The following is a 17,444-nucleotide window of genomic DNA, read 5'->3' as shown; positions in this document are numbered from 1 at the left end:
TAGCATTAAGGTAAGAAGTAAAAAATGCGTTCATTTCTTCAAGAGCCAATTTAACTGTGTTGGGTTGGGCCTAAAAAATTGTCTGGCAGCGATAAAAAGAAGGAAGCCGTGGAGGCTACTGAATTGTTACATCAGCTAGAAAAATTTGACACCTTATTTTATTTGGTATTTTTAAACGATATTTTTGCTCTTGCAAATTCATTATTGGAAGCACCTCAGTCTCCAAAAATGGATATTAGTAAATGTTCGTCCTTCATTAAGGCAATGATATAAAACTTTTCAAAGCTCTGAAACGAAGAAAAATTCGACAATCATGTCAAGCAATACACTTTGTAATCTAGCAATTCTATCCATTGAGAGGGAGAAAAGTTGGGATTTGTTGAAGGATCCATCATCAGCGATCAACAGATTCGTTCCTAGGAAATCTCGACAGCTCCAGTTCACCTTATGAAGCGTTTGTATAGGTATGCCTTGCATGATTGTTTATCATAATTTTGCATGTATTAAATGAGACTTCTGAGAATGAGTTTCAAGAGAGTTGACGGCAGCGGCATTGTCAGGGGATGGGTCAGGCACTTTCTAAACCCTGCATATCTGACCCACCCAAAATAATTAGTCTGGCTACACCACTGCTCGTGACCAGAATATTGTACGAAATGCAAATATAAAAATTGAAAATTTATCCTCTGAAGAGGTGGAAAAATTCAAATATCTTGGAGTAAAAGTAACAAATATAAATGACACTCGGGAGGAAATTAAATGCAGAATAAATATGGGAAATGCCTGTTATTATTCAGTTGAGAACAACCAGTCTGCTCTCAAAAAAACTGACAGAATTTATAAAACAATTATATTACCGATTATTCTGTATGGTTGTGAAACTTGGACTCTCACTTTGAGATATGAACAGAGATTAAGGGTGCTTGAGAATAAGGTGCTTAGAAAATATTTGGGACAAAGAAGGATGAAGTTACAGGAGAATGGAAAAAGTTACACAACACAGAACTAGACACATTGTATTTTTCACCTGACATAATTAGGAACATTAAATCCAGACGTTTGAGATGGGTAGGGCATGTAGCACGTATGGGTGAATCCAGAAATGTACATAGTGTGTTAGTTGGGAGGCTGGAGGGAAAAAGACCTTTGGGAAGGCCGAGACACAGATGGGAGGATATATTAAAATTGATTTGAGAGAGGTGGGATATGATTATAGAGACTGGATTAATCTTGCTCAGGATAGGGCAACAATGAACCTCTGGGTTCCTTAAATGCCGTAAGTAAAATAAAAATTATAAATTATGATTTATTTAACGACACTCGCAACTGCCGAGGTTATATCAGCATCACTGGTGTGCCAGAATTTTGTCCCACAGGAGTTCTTTTACATGCCAGTAAATCTAGGGACATGAGCCTGTCGCATTTAAGCACACTTAATGCCATCGACCTGGCCGGCATAGCACCCGCAACCTCAGGCACAGAAGCCTGCGCTATATGAACTGTGCTACTCAGGGCGACACTGTAAGTAAGTAAACCTGCTACAAAATGTCATCCTTACTGCTATCCATGTTCTTAGGAACATAGCACTTTTTGAAGCGCTTCACAGCCAATACTGATCCATGCTGTAAATATGTATTGGATCAGTACTGTGCACTTCGTTTTTTCCAATTTGGTATTGGCTATGGGTGTCAGAGCATGGTCCGTTTAAGCAATAGTCTTCAACCTTCCTAAACACCCTGGTGTTCTATTTCAAGCACAAAATGGTTGCATGACTGAGGAATTTATGGTTGACTGCTTTAGGTTTGTTGTAAATAAAGCCTTTAAGGACAACATGCGCAGAGTATATGATAAGTTAGTATGGTCTGCACGTCCTATAAAGTAGACTTCTTTTATCACTCAAAAATGCTAGGCTGCGATTATAATATTATAAGAATGGTTTTCACACAGCTGTTTCTATGCAAAAACATCGTAATAGATTTGGACCCATATTGTAATCATCATTACCGATATCATTTTACATTTGAAGAAATGAATGGTGAGTGCTTCTCATTACCATACCTGCACTACAGTGCCATCACTGTCTCTAACTGTCATGTCGTAATGAACTACTAAACCTTCCAAATGTTTAACTAAGCATCTTTGGAGATATCCACTCCTACTGGTTTTCACAGCTGTATCAATTAAACCCTGAAAATAAGAAATTATTGTGGTTAAATACATACATGAAAACAAGTATCAGTATTCTCATGAATACTGTGAAATATTGTGTTTAAATACATACATGAAAAGAAGTATCAGTATTCTCATGAATACTGTGAAATATTGTGGTTAAATACATACATGAAAAGAAGTATCAGTATTCTCATGAATACTGTGAAATATTGTGGTTAAATACATACATGAAAACAAGTATCAGTATTCTCATGAATACTGTGAAATATTGTGGTTAAATACATACATGAAAACAAGTATCAGTATTCTCATGAATACTGTGAAATATTGTGTTTAAATACATACATGAAAACAATTATCAGTATTCTCATGAATACTGTGAAATATTGTGTTTAAATACATACATGAAAACAAGTATCAGTATTCTCATGAATACTGTGAAATATTGTGGTTAAATACATACATGAAAACAAGTATCAGTACTCTTTGTCCCTTGTGGCAGCTCACGAATAGTGAGATTTCTAAATTCTGTAACGATTCTTTCAAACTGCTCTAATTTCTGTTGTAGCCATGACAGATCCATGATTCTTTTTTTTAAACTGCTGAATTTAAGTTAGTGCATGGCCTGTAGTAAAATGTAAGGAATGACGTTTGAGCATACCTGGGGCCTCTTTAAATCTGCAGTGTTGCACTAAAATGCTTATTTCTCGAAAACCATGTATCAGTTTTACATAAAATAAACACATTCTTAACCTAAAAACCTAAAGAATTAAAGTACAAAATGAAGTCAAATTTAAAAGTGACAAAATTGATCATTTTTGGTCACTGTAAGTGTCCAGTAATACCTGAACTGTTGAAAAAGGCGTAAAATGAATAAGAAAAAAATGTGTCACGTTTATAATACCAATTTTTTTATTCATACCTCTCTTCCAGCCATACAATGGAAAAAAAATTCCTGTGGCTTGATACCAGTCATGAACCTTCCATCCACAAAGCCTCCGGCTCTTGGCGATGTGTCGTAGCGGGGAAAGCTTGGGAGTGCCTTGCCTGACACCATGTGTGGAGGTCTCTTCCCTTCCAGTTCAATCTGACCCAGCAGGCAGGAGATCTGCATAGCATTCACAGCTGAACCCTTGGCACCAGTCTGAATCATAAGCTGCAAGTTATTGCGGGGAAATCTCTTCAAAAGCCCACTTGGAATGCACGCCCTATAGCCAGAACAGATTAAATGATGTTAGCACATTTTAAAGTTTTTTTAACCTGTATTTAATTTCAAATTGTAATTTCATTAACATACAATAGTTATATGCTGTCGACTGATGCTAATGTGTTGGTTATGAACAAAACAAATGATGTCAACTCGTACAGTTCGGACTGCTGTGTGTAGTCGCTTAAATTTCAGTTCATGAGGATATTTACCACGAATAATTTTTTCATATTGATTTATATTAAAATATTGAAAATATGCCACCTACTTTTTTATGTTTTAATTTCACATCCACGAGTTCTGACACAGGCTTTCCCACAGTTACAATTTCGCTTTTTCATTGAAAGAACGGCAATCAAATGACTTTTTCAGAATTTCTTATATTGTGCACTAATTTTAAGTCATTATATGACACTCACCCTTCAATTTACACTTTTGCATCAATAATGAAACACTATTCACTTCAATTTTTACATACCAATACTCTTGGAATTAGAAATCACCGCCAAAGCACATCTGCTTAGCGCCTACTGGACCGACATAACAAACCAAATGGTTGCATACAGAGAGCAAGCAAGCCAACGAGGCAAGATAGAAGACAAGAGAAAACTCGTTGCGGCACACATGATCATGGCTGTACAGTAGAGCTCGTTGCATTGCCTGCAAGACAGCGCAAAGTTAGACTAGATTTGAAAGAAAAAGTAATTTGTGTAAAAAAAATGGATATTTATTAGCTTCTGAAACTAGTAATATCTTTAAATACAATTTATTGTTAATATTAAAAAAGCCAGGTTAGGTGCAGCATACATAGCCTACCCTGAATGGACGCCATTGCTGTATATGATGATTTTTCTGCCGTTTCTTATTCTGTACTATGTTAAAGTATCTTGTATCAGGCAAGACATGAAGACATTTTAGACAAATTAACGTTGCATTACACAATTTGTATGTAATTAACATATCAACTATAATGGTCAATCACAGAATACGTATATGTCAGCACAATTTCAAAACAAATTTTAAAATACAAGCCCAATGGAAGAAGTTATAAAAATGGAATAAAGCTATACACATTACCAGGCATCTATATGACAGATACTGTAAAATACCTCGTAACCGGCACCCAAATATCCAGCAATACCAAAATAATGGCACTTTTGGCAGGACAAAAAAAGTTCAAATCTGCCACATAACTACAGTCTGAACTGTCAGTTTTGCCACATTAGGAAGTTCGCACAAACTTTCGTTTTTAGTGAATATTCGAACCTAAAATTTGTTTATTATATGTGTTGTGTGATGTGTTTTAATAAAGAACATCTACACAGTTTTTATGTTTATTTAATTATGTTTGGGCTGTCAGTGTTGCCACATTAGGAAGTTCACACGAACTTTTGTTTTCAGTAAATATTCGAACCTGAAATTAGTATATTATTTGTGTTGTGTGATGTGTTATAAAGAAAATCCACACAGCTTTTATGTTTATTAATTATGTTCAGGCCATCAGTGTTGCCACATTAGGAAGTTCGCACGAACTTTCATATTGAAACCTACAATTAGTGCATTATTTGTGTTGTGTCATGTGTTTTAATAAGGAAATTCCATACAGTTTCTATGTTTATTCAGTTATGAGCAAGTGACAGAGAAATAAGCTTCACATGGCTCCAGTTTCAACATCTGGCACAATGAAATACGTACATATTGGTATTTATTCAATTATCCAGCAAAATCTTGCATCCGGAACTAGCCTGGTGCTGGATATGAGGGATTCTGCTGTAATGATAATATGTAGTCCCTTTATGTGTTGCTGGAAAGGTCATGATAAAATGATGAATTGGTAGGATGGCAGTCTAAACTGTAATCCTTGCCCACATCTCCTTCTTCGATATAGGCATAAGCATGCTTTTCTTTTCAACTTATGTACATAATGTACATATTGATAATATCCAAAGCATTCTAATATATTCTCTTTGGTCATCTTTATTCCCTTTTCCTTCCTAGCATCTTTTCCCCCTTTTCTGAAGAGGGCACGAAGGTCTGCACCTCAACCTGAGGCATATTGTGCCACTCATTATTGAAGTCCTCAGACTACATTGCTGTGAGTATCGCGATTCACTGTTTGGAGCCATCAATTTAGCTACAACACCCACTCTGATGGAATCAGAAACTTCTGTCCCTTTGTGACTTCAGTAGTTTCCTTTGCTAGATGTTATCTGTATGCAAATAATGGTACTACCACAGTCTAGTATATACAGTCACGAAGCTTGAGTTGTTGAGGTTACTAGGAACAATAGACTGTGCCAGTACTATTTCGCATTGTCTGTAATAAGGCGATAGTAGCGATCCTACTGGTTAGCAACTATCTATGGATGGATGTTCCCTACGTATCGAGCTTCGAGACTGTATATACTAGACTGTGGTACTGCCTCCCTGCTGCATCCTATATATTGACCTAAAGATCATGTTACTGTAGGTATCGTGATTCACCATTTGGTGCCATCTATCGATTCAGTTGCACATCACTCATGTCCAACAGTCTGTTATGAAAGCCTCTCCATCTCCCGGGACTTATGCAGCTCCCTCAGATAGATGCCATCTGTGTGGAAATAAAAGCACTACATCTGCTGCACCTTTGGTCAACCTGGAACTACTGAAAGGTGATGGACCATTCACAGATATGACAATAGTCACTATGTAGTGAAGTCTTATAATGGTTGTAAAAATCTCATTTGAGTGGAATTTTATACTTTGTATTCAGTATGTAAGTCTGACTGCATACAGTTATGAGTAATGTAACGCAGAATATAATGTGAAAAGTAATGGGAATCATTCATCTGATGATACTGCAATCATTATGCGTAATGTTCAAGATGATTCATCACCTGTTAGTTTTTCCTATGAATACAAAGGCATTCATAATACAGTACATTCAAACATGTATAAATGCAAACCTTATTTATGAACCATCTCTAGAATATCAAAACAATTTATTTCCATGATTATTCCAAAAGTGTATTAGGCAATTAATGAAGTTTTAACTTTTTCTAATCACTATTATTTGTAATAATGTATGCATCTAATTCTCTTGACTTCGCAATAAAGTTGTACTTTTCAATATTTTGAGTCTATGAGTGTTACAGATGTCTATATGGTACATATCCATCTCTGTTTCCTGATGGCACAGAAGACCATGGTGCAAATTGATAGGGAGGATGCCAGGGACTGTTTCTTCTGGGAGAATTTGGTGTCTGTTGCTGAAATGACAATAATTTATCCCTGTCAGGGACAGCATTTATCTCGATAACAAGCCCCGGAACAATTTTTCCCTCGAAATTATTCAGCATTTATCTCCTTTAGGTGCCTAATTTATAGTTCCTTAGACAATAAGATATATAAACAATTATTAGATGATTTATTGCAATATTTTGAATTAAGATGTACATTTTCAGAACCTACTCGAATTTTTGTAAATAAGAACGGTCATATGTCATCGTCTAAGATTGATTATATAATTACTAATGCTTTTGATAGCTCTTGCACTACACAATTGTTCAACCTAATCTCGATGACCATCTGGCTTTAATTTATAATATCAATCTAGCTAGTCAAATGATTCCTGTAGAATCGGAAGTGAAAAGTTTTAGGAAAATAACAAATGATGGTTTAACTGGTCTAAGGTCTACTGTTGATGCTTTAGATTTTGATACGATGTATGAATTGAATATTAATGCAGACAACTTGTTTACTAAATTAATGAATATGATTACTGGTGCTATTGATATAAATTTACCTATGTTGACTGAAACTTATACAAAAAACAAATACCAAAAAGTATAACCATTGGATTACTCCTGAGGTTTTAAAATTGAATGATGAACTTAGGAATATATTTTTGTTAACAAAAAATTTCCATCAAGATCTTGATTTACTTCAATTATATAGAAACAAAAAGAAGGCTTACAAGAAATTAATCTTTAGTGAAAAAAATAAATCTTTGATCAACTTATTTGTAATTCTTCTAACAAACCAAAACAAATTTGGAATCTGGTAAATAGTAAATTAAACAGAAAGAAGCCTGCAGAATGTATTACTATTGTACATAATAATGACAGGGTATCAAATAAGACTGATGTTGCCAATGCATTTTGATTGTATTTTTCAACCAATGTGGAGGATGCACTGAATGAATATTTTGGTCCAAGCAAATCTACGTTATGCACCAAATCTTTAGGAATTAATAATAGTTTTGTTTTCTATGATACTGATGCTAATGAGATTGTTAAAACAATTCAATCGTTAAAAAATACTAATAGCACTGGTATTGACGATATTTCCTTGAAACTATTAAGAGTGATCAGTGACATTATTGCATCTCCTCTAGCCTTCGTATTTAATCACTGCATTAATAATGGAGTTTTTCCATCATTATTAAAAACTGCTCTTGTTAAACCAGTTCATAAGAAAGGTGATTCTACTGATGTAAGAAACTATAGACCTATATCATTGTTAAGCACGATTTCTAAAATATTTGAACAGTTAATATATAATAGAATGTTACAATTTTTATTAAAATTTAATTTAATTACTCCTGATCTACATGGTTTTCTCCCTGGTGAATCAACAGAAACTGCTCTTTACGAATTTAATAACTATATTTATGAAAACCTTGGTGAAGGTAAACATGTAGCTAAGGCATTTGATAATTTGGATTTTAATTATATATGTATAAAATTAAAAGCCTTAGGTTTTAGAGGTACATTTTTAGCATTTTTAAAATCATACTTGTCTGATTGAAAAATATGTGTAAATATTAATGGTATTCTTTCTAATGAGTTTTATATAAATATGGGAGTCCCTCAGGGTTCTGTACTTGGACCTCTTATATTTTTACTTTACGTAAATGATTTGACTAATTATATAAAGGAAGGTAAAGTTTTATTATACGCAGACGATACTTCTATTACTGTTTATTCGGAGTCTTGTAATGATTTGATAAGTAAAGTTGGCTATATCTCAGTTCAAAACGTGGTGTGATTATAACAAATTAATTGTTAATATTAATAAGACTGTATGTTTAAAATTTGTTAATAGACCCATGAATATAAATTTTCCATGTCAGTTGGGGGATATATCGACCCGAAGCCAACACAGTACTAAATTTCTTGGCATAATTATGGATAATCTATTGACTTGGAATGAGCATTCTGATTTTATTGCTAAAAACCTTGTTCTGCTAATTTTGCTGTATTGCAACTGAGAGCTATACTAAACACCAAAATATTGATTTCAATTTACTATTCACTTGCTTGACAAGCATACTGAAGTATGCGGTATTGGTCTTCTTTAGGTTTTATTATGATACTCTCTCTGATATCGAAGAACGAAGATATTTCTTAATGAAGATTCTCCACGAGCATCAGCTATTTTAAATCAATAATATAATTAAGCAATTGCGATCGTCTTCTTTTCTTTTCTAGCAGTAATACCAATTGTATTCCACTATGGTTTAACTTAACCGAGACTCTGTAATACAGCACATAGAGTTAAACTCACGGTTAGGTTTAACATAATCTTTATATTAACCATATTTACAAAACCGGGCCTTAAACAATCATCCCTATCAAAGGAGGTAAGCACAATAACACTCAGGCTGAGATGCAAGCCATCAGACACTCCTCTGTGACAAAAAAAATACAATGAAAATGGCTGTATTACAGATTATTAAAATTTAATTATATGCGAATTTGGCCTTCACTCATTAAAAGCATTTACTATTTACAGTATTTTCAGCATATTTATTACAGCCAATTTGATGGGACAAAAGCACAACGATGTTACAATGGCCTTCATGTTTCAAGCCATACTTTCCCATCAGATTTTCACTGTACTTGTTCCTCCAAGATATCCAGATACTCCAGCACCTCTCGCTCAGACTTGTTCTTCGAGTCCTATTACTCAACACGTCTGCCTCCAGCTGTACCTGAGAATAACTTGTTCCATCCCTTTTCCATTTACCTCGTGTTTGCTTATTTGTTCTTCAGATACTGTTACGAATTTTTTTTCACCTAACCATATTTGTTAATTTGTTATGCACACAGTCACTGGTGTTTATGTCAGTGGCAACTATAATGACAGCAATAGTGATGGTGGTAATGTGTACACACAAGCCTTCAAATCTATTGTGACGGCAGGCCGAATATTCTAGTCGTTCCTGGTTGCTTCGGGGAACTTCGTGCGCATCCGGCAGAAGGGAGGGGGCGCGATGAGGCGGCGCGGCACGTGGCGAAGGGAGAGGGGGAGAAAACCGACTGCGACGGACGTAAAGGAAGTCTGGAGTCTGAGTGATGGAGAGACCGAGAATCGTCCAGAAACAGAAACTTCCAGGGTCGAAGGTTCGCGAAGTGTGGTTTAACTAATAAAAAGCGAGCAGCCTTCGAAGAGAGCCAATTCAGTTTAGAACAGAGAGTCAGTCTTGTGAGGCAGCAGTGAACGTCAAGGAAGCCAGCCTCTGAGACCTGGGTTCGACTTGAGGAGGACTGCAACTGTAACAGTGACTAGGGAGTGCGGCATATCCGGAAGTCTGGAGTTCGAGTGCAGTGGACTGTCTCTGGAAGTCTTGGGTTCGATATACTGTGAACTTGAGTGAATGAGCTAGAAGAACTAGCTAAGGCAACGAAATGTGAACTGAGAACTGACAGTTTTGTGTTGTAAATAGTGCTTTGTGAACATTAGTTGTGATTAGCAGTACATTGTTGTTCTCAATAATCCAAGTGAATTGTCACTGTCGTCTGTGGAGTGCAATAACGAATACTGTGTTGCTGTGTGGAGTGAAATACCCATTGTTGACGGGAGTGTTTAAATTCAGTTATAGAAAGTCATTATTGTTGTGAATAAAAGTTACATTATTGTTTGAATTAAAAGTCACACTATTAATAAACCAAAGCTACAGTGTTTCAGAAATATCTCACTGAAACATACCTGTTTACTTTATTTGTGTAGTCATCAAGCAAATTCTTATATGAGCCATCAATAATTGCTCTTCCTATGGCTTTGTCCTGATACACTTCATCCATTTTCTGATTCATCTCTTCTCGTGATGTTGTTTCTGGAAGGTTAAGTGCAGTTTTCACAGCAGTGTCACCTATCTGAAAATTGTGAGACATAAGTTCATTAAATAAAAATTATTTATATATAAAAAGATTATACAATCTTTGAAAAAAAATCTTTTATACTATAGCATCAAATGCAAGAGTGAAGGATTTTAACATTCATTTATGGAGACGACTCTGTACAAATTCTAAAAATCCTCAAATATAAGGATGATGAAACAAGAGGATGCAAGAAAACATCTTTAAAAAGCTATGTCAAATTTTATATTTATTTTAACTGTTATATTTGCAAAATTTTTCATATTTACATTATATAAAAAAAAGTTAATTTATAGCTCTACTGATGAAATCTGATCCTTGTTTCTGCATCATTTTCCACTTTTAGTTGAAAGGAATACTGTCACAAAGTAAAGTAAAACTTACATTTCTAGCATCTCTAATGATATTGGACCTCCACTTTTCTGCAGCATCCACAACAAGAATGTCTTCAACACCAAGTGAGAAACCTTCAATTTTTAGAAAAGCATTGAAAAGCTTTGCAAACGAATTCAACAATGCACCAGAATATGTTCCACCATACAGCTGGAAAACACAATGAAATATAAACAAGTTTCTATTAACAAAAATGATCAGTCAAATATAAAGCAAGAACAGTCATTTTTCACCATTCAAAAAGTTGTAAAGTAGCATTATACACCTAAACTTGCTGTGTATCTTCAAATCTCCTAACAGCACAGTTTTTATTAGCATGGACACCATTAACTAGTTGGATGTATTCAATACCGTTACTAGATAATTCATTGATAGTTTTCGCCCTTCCTTCTGATTTGTAAAACGAATTCAGTCAACTATTTTCATATTATCGCACAATTTGAAAATTAATTATACAACAATTTGAATTGCATGCTTTTGTTGTAATCATACGAGGGTGGTTCGATATGTAAGGCACAGATCCGACTTATATCAACGTATTTCACAAAATCTGGGGCAGGGAGAGGGGAAATAAAACAAACATTCCACACAGTCACCATTAAGATTCAAACAAGTTCAAACATTCCTTCATAGGGTTTTCCTGTCCAAGGAAAATTAAATAATGCAAAACTCCAGTTTTCAATGTGTTTTAATCCTTAAATAATTTTCTGGATAAGAAGTTCTTGAATGGACCAAAGAGGTGAAAATCCGATGGTGCCAGATCAGGACTACGAGGTGGATGCAGCAGAAATTCCCACTTGCACTTTTCCAAGCTTTTGCCTGGTTTGATGTGAGGTAGTGCACCACCATGCAGAAATCTCTCACGAGCATGTAACCCTGGCTTATTCAATCAATATGTTGAGAGTGTCACAGTATGTCACCATTGAAGGCCTTAAAAATCCTAGAGTAATCGCAATTATTATCACAGAAGTAAACACTGAAATAATGAAACAATTGTCTCTAGAGACAATTAATATTAGGTACCCTCCACAAAACTGGCTTCATTTATACAATGACGGATCCTTGATCTCCAGAGAACAAGGTGCCGGTGCAGGTGTTACGTGCTGTCTCTTCTCACTTTATAGATCTCTTGGGTATGGAACAACAAGTTTTGATGGTGAAATCATTGCAATAAGTGAAAGTCTCAGGAATCTTCTATGCCACATCAATAAATTTAGGAATGCAGTTATATTGTCAGACTCCAAAGCAGCTATTCTATCAATAGTCTCTAGACACACACCTTCATCTCAAACAGCAGAAATAACTAAAATGCTCTCTCAATTAATATCACTCAATAAAAGAATTGTATTCCAATGGATACCATCCCATTGTGGAATCCTGGGAAACGAGAATGCGGATGCTTTAGCAAAGAAGGGCAGCACTGCTACTTACAGACCTGTTACTAAATCTACGTATTACTCTGTGAAGAGATTTATTAAATCTACATACTTAGACTTCAATAAACAAAATTTGATAACTCAATCCCAAGGGGAAAAAATGGAACTCTCTGCATCAAAATCCACAGTTAATTCCCGATTTGCCACGAAAATCGTCTGTAGCTGCATTTAGATTGGCAACAGGCCATGATTGTTTGGCCAAACACCTGTATAGAATTGGAATATATCAGTCCCCTAACTGCCCATTGTGCAACTCAAACCAAGAAATGGATTCGGAACACCTCAAAATCTGTGCTTCTGTGGCTGGCCATGATAATATCTTTGAAAAATATTGGAGTGCAAGAGGTCAAATGACTTTATTGTCAAATGCCTGGCATTAGAAAACAACAACTTTTTTTTTTTTTTTTCAGATGACTGAACTTCGAATTTCTTACATCACTGAAGCGAACTCTAAACCCATGTTTCATCTCCCATAATGCTGCTTTCCAAAAAAGGATTCTCTTCCTCTCAGTAGTAATGGTAGAGATTTTGCAGTGACGCAACCTTTCTTTTGCTTTTGTGTTCCTCAGTCAGCAATTTCAGAACCCAGCATGCGGATACTTCACATAAATTTAAGCCTGAGATTATTTCATGAAGAATGCCCTTTGGAATGTTCATCATTGCTTCAATTTCACGGACTTCGATTCTTCAAATGTCCCTTATCAAACCTTCGACAACAGCACACTTGTCATCTGTATGCAAGGTTCCTGGCCTGCCCCTCTGTTGCTCTGGACCATCATTCAGTTTCATTTGATCATCTTGAAATTTGTTGCAAACACACACGTACTTATTTCTTTTCAACATAAAATGTCTTGCCCATAAAAGTCACTAACCTGCGATGATATTATAAATTTGTGTATAGATAGAGAGCAGATGCTATGGTGAAAAATTTTCAGGGGCAGCAAATTTTTAAATAACAAATCTATGTCTTAAGTTGGAAGACCACTATTATTCGTTTCTTAATATATGCTGAATTAACGTGATATCTAGACTACAAGAAGAGTTTCCAATAGTCGACTATGGAAACTTGTGTTTTTCGACAATTTTCAGTGCAAATAACACCTATTATTCATTTGTAGTACTATATGAACAGCGTGTAGTTATTCAATTATCTACAAAAATAAAATGTAGATGTGGGAATTTTCAGATAATTTTAAGATAACTGTAATTTGCAGATAACTGTGTTTATAAATGATAGTGGCAGCTGTTCTTTTGTACACTTGGGACAGTGGATAGTTGAACACTCACACTAGGTCACATGTGGGAGAGATCAGACTGCGGCATGTTTACATCTTTCAGCTCTCCACTGCGCCAAGTGCTCAGCAGAGCACACCTTCTCACGGCTGAGAAGATAAAAAAATGATTTGCGCACAAACATAACTCAGAACTACCTCACTAGCTATCATCTCCATAGAGGACAACATTTTGGAGAAAATGAGCTTGTCCAAATTCAATGATCAGTCTGCTCAGCAGAAGATGTTAGAAAGCTGTATATAGTCATACAGAACTCATAGGGTTTGACACAGAATATGTCTTTCCCCGCAATGGGTATGGGAACCTGTTCCAGTATCCATGGCGAAACAAAAAATGACAGAATTTAAAATGCTTCCTCTAACAAGACTATGTGCCACAGCCAAATGCTAACGTTATTAGTAGTTAGGCCACGCAGCAATGTAACTTGTGTGATCACAACCAATGTTGCCATCTTCCCTTGTTACGAGCATGAGAGCACAAAAGTTGTGTGTAAAATTAACAGTGCCACACAGTCTATCTCAACACTGAGGGCAGCTACAGATGTGTGCAACCGCTGGTTTGATTTGTAATTGCGAGTTCTGCAATATTAAAGTGATAATAGACATGTACGATACACTTTGAGAGAACTACAGTGGAAAATTTGTTGTGAACTGGGACTACTTTCAGAATGTTTCCTTATATGAAGTGACAATATATTGTTGTTGAAATGCCTAGATGTTTGGCAATGAAGCCCTTAGTCCTCTTGCACTCCAATATTTCTGAGGTATAGAATCTTCTTTTTGTATTGCACAACATACAAAAGGAAGAGTGAAGCAAAAATATGTTGCATGCTTTACATTCATTACTTCTGTTATAGCATCTTCCATTAGAAAACCGACACGAAAATAAAACATTCAAACCAACACAACTGAGGTGGATAGAAGCAAAGTGACATTTAAAAAAAAATTATTTACGTGCCTCCAGGGTAAACTAAAGCATTTAAAATTTCGGTGGTAAAGGGATGTCTTTTATCCACATTGCACATTAACATTTAAAATTAAAACTTCACAGAATTTATGAAAGCTTAGTAACTTTTAATCACATTTCTAGAAAATAACGTAAGTGCACTTATACTTCTTTGCTTCTGATGCCTCAATTGTAATTTCTTTCCAGATAATGGGCGACATATTCTGTGTGCTGGCACAACCCTGCCAACACAGTGCAGAATTTTTTTATTTCAACTTTTAATGAGGGTGAAAGTGAAGGGGCAAATATTAAGGAAAATGGGGGCAGGATATTTTTGGGTTCCTACAGGTAACAGAATTGTAAATTCGCCACTAATTGTCACTCTGATTTTATCATTCTGCTTGCTAAATCTGGTAACTTCAAACTTGAAACACTTTTCAGCCATATTTACATGTAAAATTCAGACTAGTGGCTGGAAGACAACATTCGCATGGTTATTACTCCACTTGCTGGTAAATGCACAGGTAATTTATACCTTTTATATTGAATCAACTTTACAGACTCTTTTCTATGCATGAACAGTGGAGGCCAATGCCAAAAACAATTTTCAATGCTGTACAAATACTGTGTTGGGAACAACTGGATAATACCCACGGCAGACCAATATCGATAGTCGACGCTACTCGCTGGCCACTAGTCACTGGGCTGCACCGAGCCGTATCAAACAAAATATAATCGAAATGGTGGTAGTCAAATTCGCGACTATATTCTTAAATAATTCACTCCATTAGTCAAGTTCAAGGTTTTATGTAGTACAATGGCGGTTTTTTTAATTCATTAAAGGAAAATGAAGATGTAATAAGATCAAAAACTAGGTTATCACAAGGAAATTAACAGGAAAAAAGGTGTATTTCACGGAATACCATTAAAATGACGGAAAGCAAATTTCCGGTTAATGTTAGCCATAGCGTAAAGTATGTAATTATGATGGCGTTGCTGTTTTATTTCTGGCCTATAGAAAACTACCTAGCCTTTTACGAAAAAAAATTTTAGGGAACATGAAATTATCCACCACTTTCGTTACAGGCCTATTATTTTTTATCAATATTACGAATCAAAATCTGTCATATTATATAATTTTAACTACTACATGGACGAATGAAATCAAGCAAAGCTAGCCTAGCCTAACCTAACCTAACCTAACCAAAGCTAACCCAACCTAACCAAAGCTAACCTAACCAAAGCTAACTTAACTTAACCTAAGATAAGCTAAGCTAACCAAAGCTAAGCTAACCTAACCAAAGCTAACCTTCGTAAATGCAAGGTCTGTAACCGGAGCAAGAAGGGATCTCAATCATTTAATCTGCAATGTACACGTAAAAATAAATTCAAGTAAGGATCACGCTCCCACTGCATGAGAGGTCCGCGCATGCGCTGCAGAAAAACTGTTTGTCCCGAGCCTCTCATCTAAGACACTCGTCATAATTTACTCGCAATATTTACGCAAATACACATTATCGCTAACAGTGGTGCTATCTCTCAATAATGTTCAGAACGAAGGAGGTAGACAGAGAGAGAGAAAAAAAGAAATATAGCACAAAACTGTTTTGTCTCGAGACTCTCATCTAAGACACGTAATAAGTCACGTAATCTACTTGCAATATATTTGCGCAAACACACTTTGTAGCTAACACTGGTGCTATCTCTCAGTAATGTTCAGAACGAAGGAGGCAGAGAGAGAGAAAAAAAATTTCTCCCGCCAACTAAGCCACACACCAATGTCATGTTCTTATGTTGGTGACATTGTGTATTTACTTAAATTTGGTGGTAAACGTAACGGCACGGTTCAAAGCGACCGTGGTAATTCTCCAGTATAGCGCTGTGTTGTAGACTGGGTACTGCACTTACTCAAACAAGAAAAAAATACATAAATAATATTCCTGTGGAGTAACAGTTAGCCTTCTTGGCGATGAAACGAGCGGGCCTGGGTTCAAATTCTGGTTGGGACAAGTTACCTGGTTCGGATTTTTTTCCGAGGTTTTTCCTCAATCACTCGAAGCCGAACTGCTGGGTAACTTTCGACGTTGAACCTCGGACTCATTTTGCCTTCATTAGTATCATTTCACTAATCATCTTAATAGTTTACAGGTCGACAAGGAGGACATGGCGGATGTGGTCCAGGATCTGCCTATAGGAGGCATCTGTCTGCGGGAGCTGCACATATCCAGTGAAGCTACAGGGACTTGTAAGCAGACTGTGGGCAACTGGGGTAGTGTAGCACGCACCTTGGTAAGTTATGGAATCGACTGCTACATGTTCCTCTGGTTAAGGATGCAGCAGATTCAAGCACATGAATTGCGAAACAGATGCCATCGATCTGAGGAGACCGCAGGATAACATCACAGGAAGGCGGAGGATCAGTCTCCAGTCAGGACTGGATGCTGTGGATGAATTGATATGATGAATCATGCAGTGAATCACACGTTTGAAAAGCGATCCTTAATGGATTCAACTATCATTCCAACATAAGGAAGTTGCACAATAAGCCCAAGGCTGCGGTGCTTGTCTGCAGGCCCTCTTTCGAGAAAAAAAAAGTAATATTCCTAGCATATAAAAACATCATTCTGCCAATGATATGAAAAATCGGAGCAAGGTTCATAATTCAAAATAACACAGCACAATTCTATCTACACTGAGCGGCCAAAAAAATGGATCACTTAATTTTTTTAAGAACTATAATTTTATAGCTCATGCTTTATTTTTACTACATCCTGAAAAAGACATATTGTAAATTGAAGTAAATATGTTGTTTTCTAATGCCAGGCGTTTGACAATAAAGTCATTTGACCTCTT

General features: G+C 36.0%; 1 pseudogene; it reads right to left on the bottom strand.

Annotated features, from left to right (window-relative positions):
* Nucleotides 1-17,444, bottom strand: part of LOC138705731 (DNA-directed RNA polymerase I subunit RPA1-like) — a 105,788-nt pseudogene that overhangs the window by 52,385 nt on the left and 35,959 nt on the right.

The sequence above is a fragment of the Periplaneta americana genome, chromosome 9, assembly GCF_040183065.1.
Source record: "Periplaneta americana isolate PAMFEO1 chromosome 9, P.americana_PAMFEO1_priV1, whole genome shotgun sequence".
NCBI classification, from domain to species: domain Eukaryota; kingdom Metazoa; phylum Arthropoda; class Insecta; order Blattodea; family Blattidae; genus Periplaneta; species Periplaneta americana.
Note: the sequence above shows the minus strand (reverse complement) of the source record. Positions and strands in the feature narration are given on the sequence as shown.